The sequence below is a fragment of the Papio anubis genome, chromosome 3 (assembly GCF_008728515.1).
Source record: "Papio anubis isolate 15944 chromosome 3, Panubis1.0, whole genome shotgun sequence".
NCBI classification, from domain to species: domain Eukaryota; kingdom Metazoa; phylum Chordata; class Mammalia; order Primates; family Cercopithecidae; genus Papio; species Papio anubis.
Genome location: NC_044978.1, coordinates 141,629,814 through 141,657,000, shown reverse-complemented (window position 1 = coordinate 141,657,000; position 27,187 = coordinate 141,629,814). Strand labels below are relative to the sequence as shown.

The 27,187-nt window shown below is 37.9% G+C and overlaps 1 protein-coding gene across 1 annotated transcript in view; it reads left to right on the top strand.

The window, feature by feature from the left end:
* STPG2 (sperm tail PG-rich repeat containing 2) overlaps nt 1-27,187 on the top strand; it is a 280,442-nt gene that overhangs the window by 119,940 nt on the left and 133,315 nt on the right. The gene's annotated exons all lie outside the window — the stretch shown is intronic.

Genomic DNA, 27,187 nt, shown 5'->3' with positions numbered 1-27,187 from the left:
ATTGAAAACACAAGCAATGGGAGAAGTGGTGTTTCATTGATTTAATTTTATAGGACATATGGATTTGAAAACTTTCATTGAGATCAGCAATGACATGTTAATGTTATGGAAGGGTGTTATGTAAATAATAGATATTCCAGCTGAGTAGCTATCCATACTCTGCTTTGTTCATGGAAAACGTTTGATAATCAGCAGTGAAACTACTAGACAAGAGGAATGATGATAGCATGATGGGAGAATAGGAGTTTCCAATGCACACCCCTCTGTATTAGTCGGTTTTCACCGTGCTATAAAGATACTACATGAGACTGGGCAATTTATAAAGGAAAGAGGTTTAATCGACTCACAGTTCCCAGGAAACTTACAATCATGGTAGAAGGTGGAAGAGAAGCAAGTACTTTCTTCACAAGGTAGCAGGAGACAGAGAGAGACAGAGAGAGAGAGAGACAAAGACAGAGAGAGAGAGACAGAGAGAGAGAGAGAATGCGAATGCAGGCTAAACTGCCACTTCTAAAACCATCAGATCTCATGAGAACTCCCTCACTATCATGAGAATAGCATGGGGGAAACCACCCCCATGATCCAATCTCCTCCCACCAGGTCCCTCCCTCAACATGTGAGAATTAGAATTTGAGATGAGATTTGGGTAGGGACAGAGCCAAACCATATCACCTTCACAGAAACATCAGTGTAAACAATCATCTATGCATAAAAATATGTTCACAAGAGCTAAGGATTCCAGATGAGAGATTACAGTAGGTGGGGCACATAAATAAGAAAAGATGCATTAAAGAGGGTAGGAAGGACAGTTTCACATTACTGCCATCACCCCTCACCCCAACCTGAGCAGCACAGTGCAGGCAGATGTGTTGGGAAAGGAAGATGAAGTAAGGACCTCACTTTGCCTCAGACTTCTGTCACCAGGTCCAACCCAGTGAACCCCAGTGCCAGGATGTCCCCCACAAACCTACACTTCAATCTTGTCATGGCACCAGGTCACCCTGGCAGATCCAGGCTTCAGGCCAACCCCAGTGGGTATAGGCTCCAGTACTTGTCTGTAGCACTGTCTGTAGCAGTGATGGCTACAGACTCTAGTATGGCCACTGAAGACCCAGGAAAAAAGCTGGTACTTGCAGATCCAGGCTCCAGGCCTGCCCCAACACCAAGCCATCGTCAGTAGACTGAGGTACCAGTCTGGCCCTTGCAGATTCAGGCTCCAGGCCCACCAAAGTGCTAGGCCAGCCCCTGCAGACTCAGGAACCAGGTCAGCATCTGTGGACACAGGCAACAGGCCCACTTACTCAGGAACCAGGCCAAACTGACCAAGGATTCAGCAGTAAGCCTACCTGACCTGTGGACTTCACCAATGGGCCTACCAACTGAATATCTTGATGGGCTGACTAATGATGGATGTTCCCTGCTGAAGCTTGTATGTAAAGACTAAAATAGGAGCCTGTTCCTTCAAATGCACAGACACCAGTGAAAGACAGCAATTATGAAAAATCAGGAAAAAGTCATACCACTAAAAGAACAAAATAAAACATCAGGAACTAACCCTAATGAAATGGAGATATATGAATAGCCTGACAAAGAATCATTGTCTTAAAGAAGCTTAGTGACCTACAAAAGAACACAGATGGGCAACTAAACAAAATCAGGAAAAAAATACATGAAGAAAATGAGAAGTTCAACAAAAAGATACAATGTATAAAAGAAAACCAAACAGAAATTGTGGAGCCAATGGACACAATGACTGAACTAAAAAATTCCACAGAGAACTCTAATGGCAGACTTGATCTAACAGGAGAAAAAAATCAGTGAATGCAAAGAGAGGTTATTTGAAATCACCCAGTTAGAGAAACCAAAAGAAAAAATGAAAAAGAGTAAAGAAAGCCTGTGGGATACAATCAAACAGAACAATATATGAGTAATGAAGTTCCAGAGGAGCATAGAAAAAGAATGGGACAGAAAACTGTTTAAGAACATAACTACACAGAAGAATTCTTGAATTTGGAAAGGAACACAAACATTGAGATCCATGAAGCTCAAATAACCTCAAATAGATTAAACACAAATGGATAGTCACCAAAATACATTGTAATCAAATTCTTTTTTAAATTATACTTTAAGTTCTGAGATATATGTGCAGAACGTGCAGGTTTGTTACATAGGTATACACGAGCCATGGTGGTTTGCCGCACCCATCAACCCATCATCTACATTAGGTATTTCTCCTAATGCTATTTCTCCTCTAGCCTTCCACCCCTGCACAGGCCCAGTGTGTGACATTCCCCTCCCTGTATCCATGTGTTCTTATTGTTCTTCTCCCACTTCTGAGTGAAAACATGTGGTATTTGGTTTTCTGTTCTTGTGTTAGTTTGCTGAGCATAATGGTTTCCAGCTTCATCCATGTCCCTGCAAAGGACACAAACTCATCCTTTTTTTTTATGGCTGAAGAGTATTCCATGGTATATATGTGCCACACTTTCTTTTTCCTTTTTCTTTGTAAAGCAATGTTTACTTTTCCAAAATTTAAATATTCAAATTTCTTTTTTTTTTTTTAATTATATTTTAAGTTCTAGGGTACATGTGTACAACATTCAGGTTTGTTACATATGTATACATGTGCCATGTTGGTGTGCTGCACCGATTAACTTGTCATTTACATTAGGTATATCTCCTAATGCTATGCCTCCCCCCTCCCCGCTCCCCACAATAGGCCCTGGTGTGTGATGTTCCCCTTCCTGTGTCCAAGTGATCTCATTGTTCAGTTCCCACCCATGAGTGAGAACATGCGGTATTTGGTTTTCTGTTCTTGCGATAGTTTGCTGAGAATGATGGTTTCCAGCTGTATCCATGTCCCTACAAAGGACATGAACACATCCTTTTTTATGGCTGCATAGTATTCTGTGGTATATATGTGCCACATTTTCTTAATCCAGTCTGTCACTGATGGACATTTGGGTTGATTCTAAGTCTTTGCTATTGTGAATAGTGCTGCAATAAACATACATGTACATGTGTCTTTATAGCAGCATGACTTATAATCCTTTGGGTATATACCCAGTAATGGGCTGGCTGGGTCAAATGGCATTTCTAGTTCTAGATCCTTGAGGAATCGCCACACTGTTTTCCACAATGGTTGAACTAGTTTACAGTCCCACCAATAGTATAAAAGTGTTCCTATGTCTCCATATCCTCTCCAGCACCTGTTGTTTCCTGACTTTTTAATGATTGCCATTCTAACTGGTGTGAGATGGTATCTCATTGTGGTTTTGATTTGCATTTCTCTGTAGGCAAGTGATGATGAGCATTTTTGCATGTGTCTGTTGGCTGTATGAATGTCTTCTTTTGAGAAGTGTCTGTTCATATACTTTGCCCACTTTTTGATGGGGTTGTTTGTTTATTTCTTGTAAATTTGATTGAGTTCTTTGTAGGTTCTGGATATCAGCCCTTGTCAGATGAGTAAGTTGCAAAAATTTTCTCCCATTCTGTAGGTTGCCTGTTCACTCTGATGGTAGTTTCTTTTGCTGTGCAGAAGCTCTTTAGTTTAATTAGATCCCATTTGTCAATTTTATCTTTTGTTGCTGTTGCTTTTGGTGTTTTAGACATGAAGTCCTTGCCCATGCCTATGTCCTGAATGGTATTCCCTAGGTTTTCTTCTAGGGTTTTTATGGTTTTAGGTCTAACATTTAAGTCTCTAATCCATCTTGAATTAATTTTCCTATAAGGAATAAGGAAAGGATCCAGTTTCAGCTTTCTGCTTATGGCTAGCCAATTTTCCCAGCACCATTTATTAAATAGGGAATCCTTTCCCTATTTCTTGTTTTTGTCAGGTTTGTCAAAGATCAGATGGCTGTAGATATGTGGTATTATTTCTGAGGGCTCTGTTCTGTTCCATTGGTCTATATCTCTGTTTTAGTACCAGTACCATGCTGTTTTGGTTACTGTAGCCTTGTAGTATAGTTTGAAGTCAGGTAGCGTGATGCCTCCATCTTTGTTCTTTTGGCTTAGGATTGTCTTTGCAATGCAGGCTCTTGTTTGGTTCCATATGAACTTTAAAGCAGTTTTTTCCAATTCTGTGAAGAAAGTCATTGGTAGCTTAATGGGGATGGCATTGAATCTATAAATTATCTTGGGCAGTATGGCCATTTTCACAATATTGGTTCTTCCTATCCATGAGCATGGTATGTTCTTCCATTTGTTTGTGTCCTCTTTTATTTCACTGAGCAGTGGTTTGTAGTTCTCCTTGAAGAGGTCCTTTACATCCCTTGTAAGTTGGATTCCTAGGTATTTTATTCTCTTTGAAGCTATTGTGAATGGGAGTTCACTCATGATTTGGCTCTCTGTTTGTCTGTTACTGGTGGATGAGAATGCTTGTGATTTTTGCACATTGATTTTGTATCCTGAGACTTTGCTGAAGTTGCTTATCAGCTTCAGGAGATTTTGGGCTGAGACAATGGGGTTTTCTAAATATACAATCATGTCATCTGCAAACAGGGACAATTTGACTTCTTCTTTTCCTAACTGAATACCCTTGATTTCTTTCTCTTGCCTGATTACTCTAGCCAGAACTTCCAACACTATGTTGAATAGGAGTGGTGAGAGAGGGCATCCCTGTCTTGTGCCAGTTTTCAAAGGGAATGCTTCCAGTTTTTGCCCATTCAGTATGATATTGGCTGTGAGTTTGTCATAAATAGCTCTTATTATTTTTAGATATGTTCTATCAATACTGAATTTATTGAGAGTTTTTATCATGAAGGGCTGTTGAATTTTGTCAAACGCCTTTTCTGCATCTATTGAGATAATCATGTGGTTTCTGTCTTTGGTTCTGTTTATATGCTGGATTACGTTTATTGATTTGCATATGTCGAACCAGCCTTGCATCCCAGGGATGAAGCTGACTTGATCATGGTGGATAAGCTTTTTGATGTGCTGCTGGATTTGGTTTGCCAGTATTTTATTGAGGATTTTTGCATCGATGTTCATCAGGGATATTGGTCTAAAATTCTCTTTTTTTGTTGTGTCTCTGCCAGGCTTTGGTATCAGGATGATGTTCGCCTCATAAAATGAGTTAGGGGGGATTCCCTCTTTTCCTATTGATTGGAATAGTTTCAAAAGTAATGGTACCAACTCCTTGTACCTCTGGTAGAATTCAGCTGTGAATCCATCTGTTTCTGGACTTTTTTTGGTTGGAAGGCTATTAATTACTGCCTCAATTTCAGAGCCTGCTATTGGTCTATTCAGGGATTCAACTTCTTCCTGGTTTAGTCTTGGAAGAGTGTAAGCATCCAGGAAATTATCAATTTCTTCTAGGTTTTCTAGTTTATTTGCATAGAGGTGTTTATAGTATTCTCTGATGGTAGTTAGTGTTTCTGTGAGGTCGGTGGTGATACCCCCTTTATCATTTTTTATTGTGTCTATTTGATTCTTCTCTCTTTTCTTCTTTATTAGTCTTGCTAGCCGTCTATCAATTTTGTTGATCTTTTCAAAAAACCAGCTCCTGGATTCATTGATTGTTTGGAGGGTTTTTTGTGTCTCTATCTCCTTCAGTTCTGCTCTGATCTTAGTTATTTCTTGCCTTCTGCTAACTTTTGAATGTGTTTGCTCTTGCTTCTCTAGTTCTTTTAATTGTGATGTTAGGGTGTGAATTTTAGATCTTTCCTGCTTTCTCTTGTGGGCATTTAGTGCTATAAATTTCCCTCTACACACTGCTTTAAATGTGTCCCAGAGATTCTGGTATGTTGTATCTTTGTTCTCATTGGTTTCAAAGAACATCTTTATTTCTGCCTTCATTTCGTTATGTACCCAGTAGTCATTCAGGAGCAGGTTGTTCAGTTTCCATGTAGTTGAGTGGTTTTGATTGAGTTTCTTAGTCCTGAGTTCTAGTTTGATTGCGCTATTGTGTGAGAGACAGTTTGTTATAATTTCTGTTCTTGTACATTTGCTGAGGAGTGCTTTACTTCCAACTATGTGGTCAATTTTGGAATAAGTGTGATGTGGTGCTGAGAAAAATGTATATTCTGTTTATTTGGTGTGGAGAGTTCTGTAGATATCCATTAGGTCTGCTTGGTGCAGAGTTGAGTTCAATTCCTGGATATCCTTGTTAACTTTCTGTCTCGTTGACCTGTCTAATGTTGACAGTGGAGTGTTAAAGTCTCCCATTATTATTGTGTGAGAGTCTAAGTCTCTTTGTAAATCTCTAAGGACTTGCTTTATGAATTGGGGTGCTCCTGTATTGGGTGCATATATATTTAGGATAGTTAGCTCTTCCTGATGAATTGATCCCTTTATTATTATGTAATGGCCTTCTTTGTCTCTTTTGATCTTTGATGGTTTAAAGTCTGTTTTATCAGAGACTAGGATTGCAACCCCTGCTTTTTTTTTGTTTTCCATTTGCTTGGTAGATCTTCCTCCATCCATTTATTTTAAGCCTATGTATGTCTCTGCATGTGAGATGGGTGTCCTGAATACAACAGACTGATGAGTCTTTACTCTTTATCCAATTTACCAGTCTGTGTCTCTTAATTTGACCATTTAGTCCATTTACATTTAAGGTTTATATTGTTATGTGTGAACTTGATCCTCTCATTATGATATTAGCTGGTTATTTTGCTCGTTAGTTGATGCAGTGTCTTCCTAGCATTGATGGTCTTTATATTTTGGCATGGTTTTGCAATGACTGGTACCAGTTGTTTCTTTCCATGTTTAGTGCTTCCTTCAGGATCTCTTGTAAGGCAGGCCTGGTGGTGACAAAATCTCTAAGCATTTGCTTGTCTGTAAAGGATTTTATTTCTCCTTCACTTATGAAACTTAGTTTGACTGGATATGAAATTCTGGGTTGCAAATTCTTTTCTTTAAGAATGTGGAATATTTGCCCCCACTCTCTTCTGTAGAGTTTCTGCCGAGAGATCTGCTGTTAGTCTGATGGGCTTCCCTTTGTGGGTAACCCGACCTTCCTCTCAAGCTGCCCTTAACATTATTTCCTTCATTTCAACTTTGGTGAATCTGACAATTATGTGTCTTGGAGTTGCTCTTCTTGAGGAGTATCTTTGTGGCGTTCTCTGTATTTCCTGAATTTGAATGTTAGCCTGACTTACTATGTTGGGGAAGTTCTCCTGGATGATATCCTGGAGAGTGTTTTCCAACTTGGTTCCATTTTCTCCGTCACTTTCAGGCACACCAATCAGACATAGATTTGGTCTTTTCACGTAATCCCATATTTCTTGGAGGCTTTGTTCATTTCTTTTTGCTCTTTTTTCTCTACACTTCTCTTCTCACTTCATGTCATTCATTTGATCTACAATCACTGATACTGTTTCTTCCAGTTGATGTAATCAGTGACTGAAGCTTGTGCATTTGTCACGTAGTTCTCGTGTCATGGTTTTCATCCCTGTCAGTTCTTTTATGGCCTTCTCTGCATTGATTATTCTAGTTATACATTCATCCATTCTTTTTCCAGGGTTTTTAGTTTCTTTGCACTGGGTATGTAGTTCCTCCTTTAGCTCTGAGAAGTTTGATTGACTGAAGCCTTCTCCTCTCAACTTGTCAAAATCATTCTCCGTCCAGCTTTGTTTCATTGCTGGCAATGAGCTGCATTCCTTTGAAGGGGGAGATGCGCTCGGATTTTTTGCATTTCCAGCTTTTCTGCTCTGCTTTTCCCTATCTTTGTGGTTTTATCTGCCTTTGGTGTTTGATGATGGTGACATACTGATGGGGTTTTGGTGTGGGTGTCCTTTCTGTTTGTTAGTTTTCCTTCTAACAGTCAATATCCTCAGCTGCAGGTCTGTTGGAGTTTGCTTGAGGTCCACTGCAGACCCTGTTTGCCTGCTCATCAGCAACGGAGGCTGCAGATGATAGAATATTGCTGAACAGACAGCAACACTGATTCTTGCTGTCTGATTCTTGCTCTGGAAGCTTCGTCTCAGGGCTGTACCTTGCCTGTGAAGTGTGAGGTGTCGGTCTGCACCTAGTGGGGGATGTCTCCTTGTTAGGCTACTCAGGGGTCAGGGACTCACTTGAGCAGGTAGTCTGTCCGTTCTCAGATCTCAATCTCCGTGCTGGGAGAACCACTGCTCTCTTCAAAGCTGTCAGACAGGGACTTTTATATCTGCAGAGGTTTCTGCTGCTTTTTGTTTAGCTATGCCCTGTCCCCAGAGGTGGAGTCTACAGAGGCAGGCAGGCCTCCTTGAACTGTGGTGGGCTCCACCCAATTCGAGCTTCCCAGTGGCTTTGGTTATGTACTTAAGCCTCAGCAATGGCGGGCGCCCCTCCCCCAGCCTTGCTGCTGCCTTGCAGTTAAGTCTCAGACTGCTGTGCTAGCAATGAGGGAGGCTCCTTGGACGTGGGACCCTCCAGGCCAGGTGTGGGATATAATCTCCTGGTGTGCCGTTTGCTAAGACCCCTGGTAAAGCGCAGTATTAGGGTGGGAGTTACCCGGTTTTGCAGGTGTTGTGTGTCTCAGTTTCCTTTGGCTAGGAAAAGGAATTCCCTTCCCCCTTGTGCTTCCCAGGTGAGGCAATGCCTCACCCTCCTTCAGCTCTTGCTGGTCGGGCTGCACCAGCTGACCAGCACCCACTGTCCGACAGGCCCAGTGAGATGAACCCGGTACCTCAGTTGAAAATGCAGAAATTACCCATCTTCTGTGTCGCTCACACTGGGAGCTGGAGATTGGAACTGTTCCTATTCGGCCATCTTGGGCGCCCTCCCAAGAGAAACAGTCACTTCTTATTTTTGAATTCACTTTCATTGTGACAGGACTTTGTTTCCTTTAGGATGTGATTATAATGTATGCTGAGTAGGGGTGTTTGCTTTGCTTCTGGGTATGTTTGGTGGTGAAGAATCTACAAATTTTTTGATTATTGGTAGATTTAGTGTGATGGCTTTTTCAAATGTTCATTGTAGTGGTGGTGTACCAGGCAGGTGCGCAGACTCACAGCTTCCTGAGAAACTGGAGTGGCAGAGGTCACTGGGTTGTGTAGATTGACCTCCAGGACAGTAGGTCGCACTTGCAGGTTAAGATCTGGCTGCAGTGGTACAATAGGTTTTATGTTTGATCTTTGTTTATCAGAAAAAGTGCTCTGGTGTCCCAGGCATAGGCTTGCTGTGGAACACTCAGTGTTTGGGTTTTACATTCAGCCTTGGAGCAAGGGGTGAAGCTGGACAGAAATGGACTAGGCAAATCCATACTCAATTTCCCCAATGGCAGCTGAGGGAATTGGCTCTGACAGGGATCTGGGGGGCAGTTGCCAGATGCCTGGAGATAAGCCTAGGTGAGGACTGGAGAAACTGCTGCTGCACCAATTTCTTTGCACAGGAATGGCAGGATGGTCCAAATGCATAATCTGTGTGAACAGGGGTGGGACCCACCTCTTTCTCACACTTCAGAACTAGCAGGGCTCATTCCCCTGTCCTGACCAAGGGAGTGAGTTGGGAAGCTCAGTAGAGTCATACACAGTCTGGCTTTAGATCACAAAGCTACCTTTGACCTCAAATCTTGCTACCTAGGTGAAACCAGAGCTTGTCAGCAAATCTCTTCCTGTTCTGGTCCTGTGAAGTGCTGGAGTTCAATTATAGTGTCACAGCTGTAATATATTCCATACTCATCTCTCAGTTCTGAGTGTGGAGTCCTCTCCCCTGCTCCAGACTCAGCACTCCAATCTCCAGCATGAGACTCTAATGCTGATGGTAGTTGCTGCTGCTAGGTTGCTGAGTTCTACCAAGCTTGATATGAGGCTGGATTGAGAATGATTTCTTCCTGTCAGTTTCCAGATCTAGGAGAATGCATAGGGAACCTCCTAGTGCCTTTACTTCTGACAGTCTCTCACAGCCTTTACTTCTCACAGCCTCTCCCCATGTTAGCTTTAGGGATTGGGAGAGACAAGGTGCTTTCCTGTGGCCTGGGTTGCACTGTTCCCCAGTGGAAGGGTAAATCACAGAGGGACACTCTTTTCCTCTCTTCTCTTTGGAACTTTACTCACAGTTCTCAGCCATATGCTGTCATGCAGGCTGTCTGACAAACTTCTCTTCTCTGGGATGTGAAGTGTCCTTTACTTTTTGGTTGAATTCCTATGATTCTTTATGAATAAAGTTTCACAGTGTGAATCACTACACTACCAGGTGAGCAAAGCATGCTGGAGAACCTTCTAATCTGCCATATTGGAAGAAAAACAATATGGAGTAAGGAAATTGAATAATTAATTAAAAACCTCTAAACAAAGAAAAGCACAGGACTTGATGGTTTAATTGGTGAATGCTAGTAAACATTTAAAGAGTTAACACCAACCCTTCTTAAACTCTTTCAAAAAATGAATGGAAAAGGAGGGAACCATTTTCAACTCATTTTGTGAGCCCAGAATTATCCTGATAGCAAAGCCAGACAAGGACACTACAGAAAAAGAATATTACAGGTTAACATTTCTGATGAAGAGAGATATAAAATTTCTCAACCATATACTATCAAGTCAAATTAAATAACACACCAAATGGATTATACACAATGATCAAGTGGGATTTATTTTGAATGCAAGGATGGTTCTACATATTCAAATTAATAAATGAGATATATCACATTACAAGAATAAAGGAAAAAAGCCACAGTATCTCAATAGATGCATAAAAAGCATTTGACAAAATTCAGCATTCTTTTATGATGAAATAGTCTCAGCAAATTAAGTGTAGAAGGAATGTACTTCAACATAAGAAAGGCTATATATGACAAACTCACAGCTAACATTATAGTCAATAGTGAAAAGCTGAAAACATTTTTTTCAAGATCCAGAACTAGACAAGGATATTCTTTATCATGACTTCTATTTAATGTAGTATTGGAAGTCCTGTTCAGAGCTGTTTGTTCTTTAGAGCATGTGGTAATTAATACTGAGTGTCAACTTGATTGGATTGAAGGATGCAAAGTATTGTTCCTGGGTGTGTCTGTGAGGGTGTTGCCAAAGGAGATTAACATTTGAGTCAGAGGACTGGGAGAGGCAGACCCACTCCCAATCTGGGTGGGCATCATCTAATCATCTGCCAGTGTGGCTAGAATAAAGAAGGCAGAAGAAGTTGGAAGGATTTGACTTGCTGAGTCTTCCAGCCTCCTTCTTTCTCTTGTGCTGGATGCTTCCTGCCCTTGAATGTCAGACTGAAAGTTCTTTAGGTTTTGGACTCTTGGACTTATACCAGTGGTTTGCCAGGGGCTCTTGGACTTTTGGCCACAGACTGAAGGCTGCACTGTCGGCTTCCCTACTTTTGAGCTTTTGGGACTCAGACTGGCTTCCTTGTTCCTCAGCTTGCAGGTGGCCTATTGTGGGACTTCACCTTGTGATTGTGTGAATCAATACTCCTTAATAAACTCACTTTCAAATATATACATCTATCCTATTAATCCCGTCCCTCTAGAGAACCCTGACTAATACAGAAGACTTTTTAAATCTTTATGTATTTAATTTGTTGAAATTGTTTAGTTTTTAGGCAGTAAATAAATAAATGTCATCCAAATGAGAAGGAAGATGTAATATTTGTATTTGCAGACCAAATGATCTTATAAATAGAAAAGCCTAAAGGACTCCACCAAAAAATTGTTAAAAATAATAAGTAAATTCAGGAGAGCTGCAAGATACAAAATCAACACACATATCTCAGTTGTGTTTTTATACACTAATAATGAACTCTTCCCCCAAATCATTTTAGTTACAATAGGATAAGAAATACACAAGAAAAAATTTAGGAGTAAACTTAACCAAGGAAGTGAAAGATTTATGCACTGGAAACCATAAAACATTGATGAAAGAAACTGAAGAAGAAACAAATAAATGGAAAGATATCCTATGTTCATTGACTGAAAGAATTAATATTGTTAAAATGTCCATAGTGCCAAAATTGATCTACATACTCAATTTTATTGCTATCAATATTACAATAGTATTTTTCAGAGAATTAGAAAAAAAATCCTAAAGTTCTTATGGAGTCAAAAAAGATCCTGAATACTAAAAACTTGAACACAATGAACAAATCTGGAGACATCATGCTACCTGATTTCAAAATGTACTACAAAGCTACAGTAATTAAAACGGTATGACTTTAAACATACTGTTGGTGTAGAAACAGTCATAAATACCAATGGAACAAAAATAGAGAGCCCAGAAGCAAATTTACACATTTATCATCAATTGATTTTCAGCCCAGTTGCCAAGAGCACATAATGGGGTAAATAATAGTCTATTCAATAAATAGTGTTAGGAAATGTGGATATCCACATGCAAATGACTGAAATTGGATCTTTATCTCACACCATATAAAAAAACAACTCAAAATAGATTAAGACTTAAATCTAAGACCCAAAACAAAAAACTACTGGAAGAAAACATAAGATAAAAGCTTCTTGACCTTGGTATGGGCAATAATTTTTTTTTTTTGGCTATTGTCCCCTAAACACAAGCAAACAAAACCAACAATAAACAAATGGGATTGCAGTAAACAAAAAAACTTTTTTTTTGTTTTGTTTTACAGCAAAGAAAATAGTCAACAGAGCAAAAAGACAACCTACAGAATAGGAAAAAATATTTTTAAACCATACATCCGATAAGGGCTTAATAGCCAAAATATAGAAAGAACTCAAATTGATGGCAACAAAACAAATAACCTGATTTTAAAAATGGGCAAATAACCTGAATAGATTTTTTCTCAAAAGAGGAAATACAAATGGCCAACAGTTATATGAAAAAATGCTTAACATCACTAATCATCAGTGACGTGGAAATCAAAAACAAAATGAGATAGCAGTTCCCACCTCTTAGAATAGCTATTATCAAAAAGTCAAATGACAGCAGGTGTTGGGAAAGATGTCAACAAAATAGAATGCTTGTATGCTATTGGTAGGAATGTAAATTGGTACAACCATTATGAGAAACAGTATGGATGTTTTTTAAAATATAAAAATTGAACTACCGTATGATCTGGAAATCCCACTTCTGAGTATATAGCCAAAGGAGATGAAATCAATATGTTGAAGAAATATCTGTACTCCCGTGTTCATTGCAATATGATTCACAATAGTCAAGATATGGAATCAACCTAATGTTCATCAATGAATGACTGGATAAAGAAAGTGTAACACACATATACACACAGAGGAATATTATTCAGACTTAAAAAAGAAGAAAATCCTATCATTCATGATAACACGATGAACATGGAGGACATTATGCTAAGTGAAATAAGACAGACACAGAAAGATGCATGATCTCACTTACATGAAATATTAAAAAGTTCAAGAAGCAGAGAGTAGAATAGTGGTTTCTATGGGCTGGGAGGTGGGGAATATGGGTCAAAGGGTACAACATTACAGTTATGCAGGATTAATAAGTTCTAAAGATCTAATGTTAAAGCATAGTAACTCTATTAATACAGTTTACACTTGAAAGTTGCTAAAAGAGTAGCTCTTAGTTCTCACCACACACACACATACACACACACACACGTAGTTATGTGAAGTGATGTATATGTTAATTAGCTTGATTATTATAATAATTTCACAATGTGTTCATACATCAGAACATCACATTGTATATCTTAAATGTATAGAATTTTAAATTTGTCTATTATACTTCAATAAAGATAGAAAAAATAATAAAAACTCCAAACCTATATGCCTTCTGATTTTAAAAATTGAATTTGAAACAAAAAGTGAAAAGTATGAATACATTCAAATTGCATTCAGTATGTTGGGATTTTAAAGTATATGGGTAAAGTATAGAGGATAATGAAGAAATGAATAATTGATACAACCATTTGACCACATTGAAGTAAGAATCTTGTCCAGAAAACACACGATCATATGAGATTTTGAAATGAAATATAAATCTAATGCCAGTGAAGAAGATTATGATTTCATGTAATCTTTTTAAGTGGCATATATTATTATCATGAGTGGCCTGAACTCACTACCTCCAAGCCAAAATATTGTGCTTTTTAATGTTGAGAATATTTTCTCAGGATTTTTTTAAAAAATTAAACTGTAATACAAATAGCTTGAGTCTGAAATTTGGACTTTTTCCCCGCTCAATGTCTTTTTTTTGTCTTTGGAGAAAAAAAAAAAAACTGGTGATGTATTATTTAGCTAATTTGCAAACCAATTCCAAATGTTCCAACAGAGCATGAAGAACTAATTTTCAGGACTGAAAACCACTTAAGAGTGGATTAGTAATGTACTCATTATTGTCTTCCGAGTTGAAACACCCAACCTTCCAGCTTCTGCCTGTAAAAGTTGCAACTTTTCATCTGTTAGAGTGCTGACAGTAGTCTTCGAGCCAGCACTCCATAATTTCTGGGCCATTTATGTTTAATATGAATATCCAGACTTTTCAGACAGCCGTTAAACTGTTGTCACTATAATGATCAACGATTGTGAATTCAAAATTTTCTAATTAAGTAGAAGCTAGCAAGAGAAATGAACTGCAAATATAACCTAAATTATAAATTAAGCTGTCCACCATTGAGTTGCATATAGCTGCCTCGGTGAAAGACTGCAAACAATATTATCCTTCTGATTGAAATAAAACTTATTTTTATGCTAATTTAAAAATGCATGGCTGATTTTTATTACCCAAATTAAGAAACATTTAAAAAAACTTACCTAAATTGATGATCTTCATGTGCACTAATTACCCATTAATGAGTGTGTAGTTTAAAAAACTTTAGAACACACTGTTATTAAAGACATTTTGAGTGTTAATTGCCTTGTTGTTTGTCTTAATGTTCTTAGGTAATTACAAGTAATCTCAATTTAGAGAATGAGAATTTCTCTATCATCTTCTTGACCCTATATCCATATGAAATTCATATTGACATTCCACCACACAGAGTCAGAGAAAGTTCTTATTCTGGTACTTTTATTACTTGCTGATCTCCTCTACCACCTTATTCATCTGCTTGAGGGGTCTATACGTCTGGCCAGCTGAGCTACTTTCCTACTTCTTTTTCTGATTGTCATTGCCCATCCTCCATATACTTCTTAGAGCGGAAGATATGGGAAATTCTAATTTATTATGTTCACTAACTTGTGACTGTAATAGGAAGTTACATATTATGTTTTATAACAATGAGAATTGGAAAGACAAAATCAGCCTTTTTATACTATCAGGTATTATTTGATGTCACTCAGTAGTCTTATTACCACATAATAATTTACTTAAATGAATATGAGTAATTGGGCCCTTTTCCTATACAGCACTTCAGAGATACCTTCAGACCAATGCAATCCTAGTTTCAGAGCTATCAGTGTGTGTAAAGATCATGAAACCCTGCTACTATTTATGAACATTATAATTTCATCATGATAATACTATAACTAGGCTTAGAAAACACCAACTCACTGACAAAACCTCTTTTAGACTTTGATTTCACTAGATCTGGAGTTATGTGCAGGAATTTATATGTGGAGTAATGTATATTTTTTGTCAGCCCTTACATCATCCAGGTAGAAGACTATTTTAAAATATATTTATACTCTAAGATATTAAAGAGCTAAGTGGGGAATCTAGTGGCTTACAGGCTGAATTTAATCCACAGGTGTATTTTTATAGTTATTTCATAGTTATTAAAAATTGAGTTAGTTGCCAACGTTCGTAACTCGTGAAATTTCATATACAAATCCAGACTTTCAGTTTGACTTAAAAGTGAACAAAACAATCTAATAATAGCCAGTTGGGGCTGATTAAATGCTGCTCCTGAGGATAAGGATGAGTGATTTCCTCTACACCATTTTCCATTTAGCACTTATTTGCCTGCCTTGCCCTAGCAGGCATTTCAATTCTCTATCTTTGCAAGTGTAATAATAATTAATCTTATATGGGTACTTTAGCTTCATTTGAGATTTATAACCCTTAACATTATTTCATTTGGATGTGTTTAATTGTCTGTGTATTATTCATTAAGTGATAATGTTTCTTTTCCTTTTAAAAAGAGGAATTTGGACTTATAAAGAGCAGGAAGACTATACTGACATTAAGTAACTCTGTGGAAGTTCACGTTGCATTGCATAGTAATAAATGTTAATGAACTCTGAACATTTACATAGCACCAATTTACCAAAATAGACATTATAAATCTTGACTGCTACTAGATAATGCACCACATAGGATATAGTAATTACAGGAAAACTATATAAACTATTTGTATAGATTTCCTCTTGGTGAAAAAATTTTGAGTACAAAAGCCTTATATAATTCTTGATCATTGTGGTGAGATTTTTAGGATGGCCACTTTTACTCATAGTTACTTTACTTCAGAACTTGGGAGTGTAGCTTCAGACTTAAATGATATTGAATTTTTGATTCAGCTGAATTACTAATACCAGTGTTGACACGAATTGTTACTCAGCAGATGTAATATGGACTCTAGGTGGCTTTTCATTAGTTTTACTCAATTTCGTGTTTGGTTAAAACTGCATAAGTTAACCATTAACTCCAATGCAATACTAATATATAGTCAAACCTAGCAGCTTATGTTTAAATTCTGCCTCTCTTGATTTACTTGCCTAAATTTATATGGAAAAGCTACTTTTGGTTTCCATTTCTGTTACTGAACATATGGTCGGCTAACTAGTATATGATTTATACTGCAAAACATGTCTTGTCACTAATTAAATTTTTCTCATTTGAATGGCATATAACGTAAGTGCTGCATCTGAGACCCAGTGACACTTGCAATGGTATTATTGGTTAATACAAAGTTAATTTTCAAATTATTTCTTTTTACTTAGAGTGTCCCTTACCATGTTTATTTGATTTTGTTGTTTAAATTTAATTAGTTTAAAAGAAACCACATAGAGCATGTTTGTTTACTGAGAACAGAAACAAAGAATGCATCATACTTTCCAAATCAACCAAAATTTATGTTGCAATTATGCAAATAATCGTAATAGATATACGTTCTTTTCTACAGTTTCAAGTCAAATTTATATATTTCTGTATTCAATCCATCATGAGGATTAGATCACTTAAAGAGTTAACTGTATCTAGGACATACTTTTAAAATATAATCCATTTAAAATAAAAGAACTATTTTCTTTTGTTAAGAAGATAGTGTCAAGTATAATCATATAGCAAAAATTAGGTTGATAGAAGTAGCCTGAAAATATTATAAGTTGCAAACTTTCATTTTAAGTTGCTTATAAGTTTGTTTTTCCTTATTATAAGATGACATAACAGAAAGAGGATGGTGAATATTATCTTGTTTTTAGGAATTAAAATTGATATGTTTTCATTAGCTCTGGAAAATTGAATAGTTATCAGTCCGATGAAAATATTCACTCTAGATGTTAGCTGAAAAATATAGTAAATGATCTCAAAATTATATTAGAGTCTAAAGATTATAATGATCCACAGGTTCATATGGGCCATTAAAAAGACACCGGGGCCTATCATGGGGACGGGGGAGGGGGGAGGGATTGCATTGGGAGTTATACCTGATGTAAATGACGAGTTGATGGGTGCTGACGAGTTGATGGGTGCAGCACACCAACATGGCACAAGTATACATATGTAACAAACCTGCACGTTATGCACATGTACCCTAGAACTTAAAGTATAATAATAATAAAAAATAAATGAACAAAAAAAGAGAGATTAGTGATATTAACAATATAGTATTAAAATGAATATAATACTGAGAACCACATAAATATTACATAATATTATTAGCCATTTTCACTTTTTTCTCCACACAAATTCTCTGGACACCACATTTAATTTCATGGCCTCAGATGCCATGTATATACAACAATCACTTCCAAATATATAGATCATTTCCAATGTGTATTTATAACCCTGACCTCTCCACTGAGCTCCAGACCTCCATGAGTTATTGTCTATATGTCACCTGCCCCTTGGTTTACAGGAACTACAAAACTAACATTTCAAAATTAAACTAGTTTTTCTCCCTTTTTGTTTTTTGAGACAGAGTCTCACTCCGTCACTTAGACTGGTGAGTGGTGGCACGATCTCAGCTCACTGCCACCTGTGCCTCCTGGGTTCAAGCGATTCTCATGCCTTAGCCTCCCGAGTAACTGGAATTACAGGCACATGCCACCACAGCTAATTTTTGTATTTTCAGTAGAGATGGCCAGGCTGGTTTCAAATTCCTGACCTCAAAAGATCTGCCCACCTCGGCCTCCCAAACTGCTGGGATTACAGGCATGAGCCACTGTGCCTGGCCTTGCCCTGGTTTCTATTTTCTCTATCTGATAATTGCTAACATTCATTAGCCAGGACTGTGTCATAGTCACCTCTATGTGAAAGATGGCTAGGACGGGAAGTTGGTAACTAGGATTGTGCTAGAAACCAATAATATCTCTCCCGACCACTTGCAAGCTATGTTGTTTTTGAAATAATTTCTTTGTGGCACAGTTTTAAAAAATCTGTGAATTGAAATAGTGCCTGGCAAATAGTATGTTCTTGGTAAATATTGTTTCAGTTATTTGTTTCTGCATATCCAGTCACCCCAAAATGTAGTGCCTTAAAACAAATTGTTATTTTCCATGATTGCCCCAATAGTGTCAGACAGGGTTCGATTACTAAAGCAAAATGACAGTGCTTAGCTCTGTAGTTTATTACAGAAAAAATACAAATAGAAACAGCATTAAAGTTAAGAATATTCTTTATAGTCAAAGGCTGTAGGGTTTCAGAGAGGCCAGAGTGAACTTTTTCTCCCCTCTCTAAGGCCATAACAGGACATGATTTCTGTCTTGGATCAGGAACCACTGACATGTACATGGAACACCACAGAATCAGGGAGCACAAAATGGAGTCTTGCCAGGATTTTTTACACTCTGCTGGACATGTTGGCATATTATTCATAACTAGCACCAACAGTAGAGTCCTCCATGGGTCTCACTGAGACCAGGTACAAATGATCACTTTCACTATTATTGATGAGTCGTGCTCACAAGCTGATGCAAACCACTCCAAAACTTATAGGACCCATAATTACAAAACCATAATGTTAATTAGTAGTTTCATATTTTGATCAGGGATCAGTGCCTTTTAGGTACTTTAGCAAAGTGGCTCATGCTGATTCCAAACTTACTGGAATTAACCTTCTCAGAATGCTTCTGTGGGTTCATTGGGCTTAGGTAGTTTTTCTGATGCATGTAGTATTTCTGGTTCATGTCATTATCAGCTGGGGTGACTCATTTGGCTGCATTCGTTTGGTGCTGGGGCTGGAATATCCAAGATATTTATACATATGACATGTCAGAAGGGTTGGCTGTAATAACTGGGAGCTGGCTGGGCCTCATTTTTTGTCTAGGTAGTTAGACTACTTGTAAGGAGGCTCCAGGCTCTGAGAGTGCAAATGTGGAACATATGCATGTGAAGGCCTAGGCTCAGAAGTGGTACTTTTCACTGTGTTCTTTTTATCAAGCCAAGTTATAATTTTCAGTGTGTTCTTTTTATCAAGCCAAGTTATAATGCCAGTCAGATTCAAGGTGAGGGAAATGGATTCCATCTTCTAATGAAAGCATGGAATTACAGGGATGAGAGGCATTTTTGGTGACCACCTTTGTAGACAATCTATCATGACTCATTATTGTTCTAATTATTTTATTATCATCACCCAACTATTTTCTAGTCAAAGAAGATGTTGTCTCTTGACTGCATTTTTGAAATAGCCTTTTTATTGGTATCTCTACTTCTATTCATACTCCATTCTTTAATATCTTCATAGGCAGTCAGATTTATCTTTTTTTTAAATTTTCGTTTTAGGTTCGGGGTACATGGGCAGGTTTGTTATATAGGTAAATTGCATTTCACAGGTATTTGATGCAAGTAGATCCCAGTGTCTTTTGTTCCCTTTTTTGAGTACATGTATATTCAATGTTTACCTCTCACTTATAAGTGAGAACATGTAGTATTTGGTTTTCTGTTCCTGTGTTAGTTCACTTAGGATAATGACCTCTAGCTCCATCTATGTTGCTACAGAGGACATGATCTCATTCTTGTATTGTATGGCTGCATAGTATTCCAGGGTGTATATGTACCACATTTTCTTTGTCCAGTGATATAGTTTCGGTATGCATTCTCACCCAAATTTCCAATGTTGGAAAGTGGGACTTGGTGGGAGGTGATTGGATCATAAGGAAGGATTTCTCGTGAATAGTTTAGCACCGTCCCCTTGGTACTGTCCTCGTGATAGTGAGTGAGTTCTCATGAGATCTGGCCATTTAAAAGTGTGTAACACCTTCCCTGTTGCTCTCTTGCTCCTACTTTTGCCATATAAAGTACCTCCTCCCGCTTTGCCTTCTGCCATAATTGTAGGCTTCCAGAGTCCTCCTTAAAAGTAGATGCCAGTGCTATGCTTCCTGAATAGCCTGCAGAACTGTGAGTCAATTAAATCTCTTTTCTTATAAATTACCCAGTCTCAAGTATTTCATTGTAGCAATGTGAGAATGGACTAATACATCCAGTCTACTATTGATGGGCATTTAGATTGATTTCATGACTTTGCTATTCTGTATAGTGCTGCAGTGAACATATGCATGCATGTGTCTTCATGGCAGAATGATTTATATTCCTTTGAATAGACACCCAATAATGGGATTGCTGGGTCGAATGATAATTCTGTTTTAAGTTCTTTGAGAAATTGCCAAACTGCTTTCCAGCAATGGCTGAACTAATTTACATTCCCACTAGCAGTGTATAAGCATTCCGTTTTCTCTGCCACCTTGCCTGCATCTGTTATTTTTTGACTTTTTAATAATAGCCATCCTGACTGGTGTGAAATGGTACCTGACTGTCGTTTTGATTTGCAGTTCTCTAATGATTAGTGATGTTGAGCATTTTTTTTATATGCTTGTTGGCTGTGTTGTATGTCTTCTTTTGAAAAATGTCTGTTCATACATTTTGCCTACTTTTTAATGGGGTTGTTTTTTCTTTTGCTTGTTAGTTTATTTAGGTAGTTTCCTTATAGATTCTGGATATTAGACCTTGATCATATACATAGTTTCCAAATTTTTCTCTCATTCTATAGGTTGTCTGTTTACTCTGTTAATAGTTTCTTTTGCTGCACAGAGCTCTTTAGTTTAATTAGGTCCCATTTGTTAATCTTTGTTTTTGTTGCAATTGCTTTTGGTATCTTTGTCATGAAATCTTTGCCAAGTCCTATGTCCAAAAGAGTATTTCCTGAGTTATCTTTCAGGATTTTTATAGTTTTAGATTTCACAGTTAAGTCTTTAATCCATCTTGGGTTCATTTGGTATAAGAAAGGGATTCAGTTTAAGGAAGGGATCCAGTTTCAATCCTCTGCATGTGGCTAGTTATCCTAGAACTATCTATTAAATAGGGAGTTCTTTCACCATTGCTTGTTTTTGTTGACTTTGTTGAAGATCAGATGGTTCAGATGGTAGTAGGTGTGTAGCATTCTTTCTGGGCTCTCTATTTCGCTCTATTGGTCTATGTGTCTGCTTCTGTACCAGTATCATGCTGTTTTGGTTACTGTAGCCTTGTAGTATAGCTTGAAGTCAGGTAGTGTGATGTCTCCAGCTTTGTTCTTTTGCTTAGAATTACTCTACATTTCAGGCTCTTTTTTTGGTTCAATATGAATTTTAAAATAGCTTTTTTTCTAATTCTGTGAAGAATGTCATTGGTAATTTAATAGGAATAGTACTGAATCTATAAGTTGCTTTGGGCAGTATGGCCATTTTCACAATATTGATTCTTACTATCTCAGAGCATGGAATATTTTTTCATTTGTTTGTGTAATTTCTGATTTGTTTCAGCAGGGTTTTGTAGTTCTCATTGTAGAGAAAGAAATCTGCCTGCATGATCCAGTTACCTCCCACCATGCCTTCCTTCAACACATGGGGTTTACAGTTCAACATGAGATTTGGGTTGGGACACAGCCAAACCATATCAGGTGGGTTCAGTGGACTGGCCTCATTTCTGTTTTCTAGGAGTCACTGGGGACCAGAAATGAGTCCTGGTGTGTGGTAACCCCATGCAGGGTTCCCAGCTTCCTCCCACTTTAGCTCAACATCTGTATTCTCTGTCTGTCCATTTTTAGTGCCTTCCCTTTGAACATCTACTCAGGGTGTGCTAGGCTTCCCGATGTCTTGGTTTCTCAGTGGCAGATGTTCCTCCTGGCTGTGTCTAGTCAGCCATCTTAGTTTCCTATCAGTTTATCTTCTTAAAATGTAATCTGACTTAAAAACAACAACCCAGAAGGAAAATGGTGGATAGGAGGCAGGACTAACTTGCAGCTTCCACTTGGAGAGACAGAGCAGTGTGGGGAGACCCACATTGTGTACTTTTCCTCCAGGAACTACCACAGAAACATACCAGGAAAGTCATGAGAATTCACAGACACATTGAAGGAGGTGATTGCCACTGCAGGCTTTGTGGGACAGCCAAGGAACTGTGGGTCAGCTTGCTTTCTCAGCTGGAAGGCTTGTAGCCTCGGGCAAGTTCTCAGCCCTGTTCACTGGCTTCCTGGAAATAAATTCAGTTCTATTGCGGGGGTTGGGGGGTGTAGGGGTAATGGTGGGAGTGAGACTGGCTTTTCAGGGTGCAGGCAGCATGGGAGTGCTGTGGGTGCCGGCTTTCTGCCACTTTCCTGGTGACCTGTGTGATGCAGCAAAGACAACCATAATCTTTCTGGGAACATAACTCCATTGGCCTGGGAACCACATCCCTATATCTCACAGCAGCCACAGCAAGTCCCACCCAAGGAGAGGCCGAGCTCAGACATGCCTAGCTCTGCCCCAACCTGATGATCTTTCTCTACCTGCCCTGGTAGCCAAAGACAAAGGACATAATCTCTTGGGAGCTCTATGGCTGCACCCACTGCCTGATCCTCCCTATACAACTGCAGCTGATGTGCTCTTGAAAGCGCCAGCTCCTAGCTTGGGGCCAACCAACACAAAACCAGTACACTTAACAAAAATACAATCTAGGACCCTCACAGAGTCCACTTCACTCCCCTGCTACCTCCACCAGAGTAGGTGCTGGTATTCATGGCTGAGAGACCTGAAGATGGGTCACATCTCTTTGCAGACACTCCTCTGTACCAGCCTGGAGCTCAGTAACTCTGCTGGGTGGCTCGACCTGGAAGAGAAACAATAATCACTGCAGCTCAGGTCTCAGGAAGTCACATCCCTAGAGGATAGGGGAGGCAATAGACTTAAACTATACCCTACAATGAATGGACTTAACAGATATTTACAGAGAATTCTACCCAACAACTGCAGAATATACATTCTATTCATCAGCGCATGAAACATTCTCCAAGGTAGGCCATATGATAGATCACAAAACAAGTCTCAACAAATTAAAAAAAAATGAAAATATTGCAAGTATTCTATCAGACCACAGTAGAATAAAACTGGAAATCAATTCCAAAGGGATCCCTCAAAACCATGGAAATACATGGAAATTAAATAACCTGCTCCTGAATGATCATTGGGTTAACAATGAAATAAAGTTGGAAATTAAAAAATTATTTGAACTGAACGGTAAGAATGATACAACCTCTCAATACCTCTGTAATATAGAAGTAGAAGAAAAGAAGTAACAAAAATCAGGGCAGAACTAAATGAATTGAAACAACAACAAAAACAACAAAATAATACAAAAGATAAATGAAACAAAAAACTGGTTATTTGAAAAGATAAATAAAATTAATAGATCATTAGTGAGATTAATGAAGAAATGAAGAGAGAAGATCCAAATAAGCTCAATTAGAAATGAAACAGGAATGATTACAACTGATACCACAGAAATACAAAAGATCATTCGAAGCTATTTTGAATACCTTTATGCATATAAACTAGAAGATCTAGAGGAGATGGATAAGTTCCTGGAAATAGACAACCCTTTTAGATTAAACCAGGAAGAAAGAGAAACTCTGAACAGACCAATAATAAGCAGCAAGATTGAAATGATAATTAAAAAGCTACCAACAATAAAAAGTCCAAGACCAGATGGATTCACAGATGAGTTCTATCAGACATTCAAAGAAGAACTGGTACCAATCCTATTGATACTATCCCACAAGATAGAGAGAGAGGGGATCATCTGTCAATCATTCTATGAAGCCAGTATCACCCTAATGCTAAAACTAGGAAAGGACATAACAAAAAAAAAAAAAAAAAAAAAAAGAAAAGAAAAAACTAAAGACCAATATCCCTGATGAACACAGCTGCAAAAATCCTCAACAAAATACTAGCTAACAGAATCTAACAGCATATACAAAAGATAATCCACTATGATCAAGTGGGTTTCATACCAGGGATGCAGGGATGGTTTGACATCTGCAAGTCAATAAGTGTGATATATTACGTAAATAGAATTAAAAATCCCTTGATCATCAGAACAGATGCAGTATAAGCATTTAGCAAAATCCAGCATTCCTTTAGTATTAAACCCTCAGCAAAATTGGCATAGAAGGGACACAACTTAAGGTAATAACAGTCATCTATGATAAACCCACAGGCAACATTATACTAAACAGGAAAAAGTTGAAAGCATTCTCCCTGAGAACTGGAACAAGACCAGTATTCCCACTTTCATCACTTCTACTCAACAAAATACTGGAAGTCCTAGCCAGAGCAATCAGACAAGAGAAAGAAATAAAGGGTATCCAAATTGGTAAAGAGGAAGTCAAATTATTGCTATTTGCCGATGACATTTTCATATACCTAGAAAACCTGAAAGATTCATTCAAAAATCTCCTAGAATTGGTAAATGAATTCAGCAAAGTTTCAGGATACAAAATTAATGTACACAAATTAGTAACTCTGCTTATACCAACAGTGATTAAGCTGAGAATCAAATCAAGACTCAACCCTTTTACAATAGCTTAAAAAAAATTTAAGTTATATACTTAAGCAAGGAGATGAAAGACCTCTCCAAGGAAAACTGCACTGCTGAAAGAAATCATAGATGGCACAAATAAATGGAACACATCCCATGCTCATGGATGGGTAGAATCAATATTATAAAAATGACCATATTGCCAAAGCAATGTACAGATTCAATGAAATTCTCATTAAAATACCACCATCATTCTTCACAGAACTAGGAAAAACAATCCAAAAATTCATATGGAACCAAAAAAGAGCCCACATAGCCAAAGCAAGACTAAGCAAAAAGAACAAATCTGGGGAAATCTGAAGGCATTACATTACTCGGCTTCAAACTATACAACAAGGCTATCCACCAAAACAGCATGGTACTGATACAGAAACAGGCACACAGACCAATGGAACAGAATTGAGAACCTAGAAATAAACCCAGAAAACTTGACAGTTGACTGATCTTTGACAAAGCAAACAAAAACGTAAAGTGGGGAAAGGACACCCTATTCAACAAATGGTGCTGGGATAATTAGCAGGCCACATGTGAATGAATGAAACTGGATCCTCATTTCTCACTGTATACAAAAACCAAGTCAAGATGTATCAAAGACTTAAATCTAATGCTTGAAACCATAAAAATTCTAGAAGATAACATTGGAAAAACCCTTCTAGACATTAGCCTAGGCAAAGACTTCATGACCAAGAACCCAATAGCAAACACAACATAAACAAAGATAAATGGATGAGACTTAATTAAACTAAAAAGCTTCTGCACGGCAAAAGTAATAATCAGCAGGGTAAACGGACAACCCATAGAGTGGGAGAAAATCTTCACAATCTATACATCTGAGAAAGGACTAATATTCAGAATTTATAAGGAACTCTAATCAGCAAGAAGAAAAACAAACAATTTCATCAAAAAGTGGGCAAAGGACATGAATAGACAATTCTCAAAAGAAGATATACAGATGGCCAACAAACATATGAAAGAAATGCTGAACATCAATAATTGTCAGAGAAATGCAAATCAAAATCACAATGTGTTACCACCTTGCTCCTGCAAGAATGGCCATAATAAAAAAATAAAAAATAAAAATCAGATGTTGGCATGGATATGGTGGAAAGGGAACAGTTTCCCACTGTTTGGTGGGAATGTAAACTAATACAACCACTATGGAAAACAGTGTGGAGATTTCTTAAAAAACTAAAAGTAGATCTACCATTTGATCCAGCAATCCCACTGGTGGGTATCTACCCAGAGGAAAATAAGTCACTGTACAAAAAAGATACTTGCACACACATGTTTATAGCAGTACAATTTGCAATTGCAAAAATATGGACGGAGCCCAAATGCCCCTCAATCAATGAGTGGATAAAGAAAATGTGATATTATATATATATATATACACACACACACACACACCATGGAATACTACTCAGCCATAAAAAGGAATGAAAATAATGGCATTCATAGCAATCTGGATGGAATTGGAGACCATTATTCTAAGTGAAGTAACCCAGAAATGGAAACCCAATCTCACTCATAAGTGGGAGCTAAGCTATGAGGACTCAAAGGCATAAGAATGATACAATGGACTTTGGGGACTTGAGGGAAAGGGTGGAATGGAGGTGAGGGATAAAAGAATACACATTGGGTACAATGCACACACTGCTTGGGTGATGGGTGCTCCAAAATCTCAGAAATCACCACCAAAGAATTTATTCATGTAACCAAATAACATCTGCTTCCCCAAAACGTAAGAAAAAAAATGATAGTGATAATCATTACTGATGATGGTGTAGGAATAAAGTTTAAGCTGTATGTTTTTCCCAGTTTTCCAATCCCTGCACATAATGTGATCAAATGGAAGATCATACTTCAGCTTTTAAAGAAAGAAAACCATTTTTTGTTAGGTTACAGATGAAAAGATGCCATAAATAACCTGTTTCAATAATTTTTAAGCTTTGTTTCCACAGCAGAATACTTTTAAGATCTGGGTCTTCTTCCTTAGAATAGATGTGATTAGTAAAAGATGCTATGGTAGTGATTCATTTTGTTCCAGTCTGTGGTTCTTTACTGTGCTTGAGAATCATCTGTGGGGCTTATTAAAAAGTAGATTCCCATACTCAACAAGATTCTGATTTACTGGGTCTAAGATGGGAACTGGGGGGCTATGTATTTAATAGGTTGATATTAATGCAGGTTGTCTGTTGGTCACAATTTGGAAAACAGGATTTTCAACCTTTGCCTAGGGTTGGTCTCTTCAAAGTGTTTTTACTTTCTTTATAATGTCATAAGTGGAAACCTGTCCTTTAGTGGTCAGTTCTCACAGACTTATT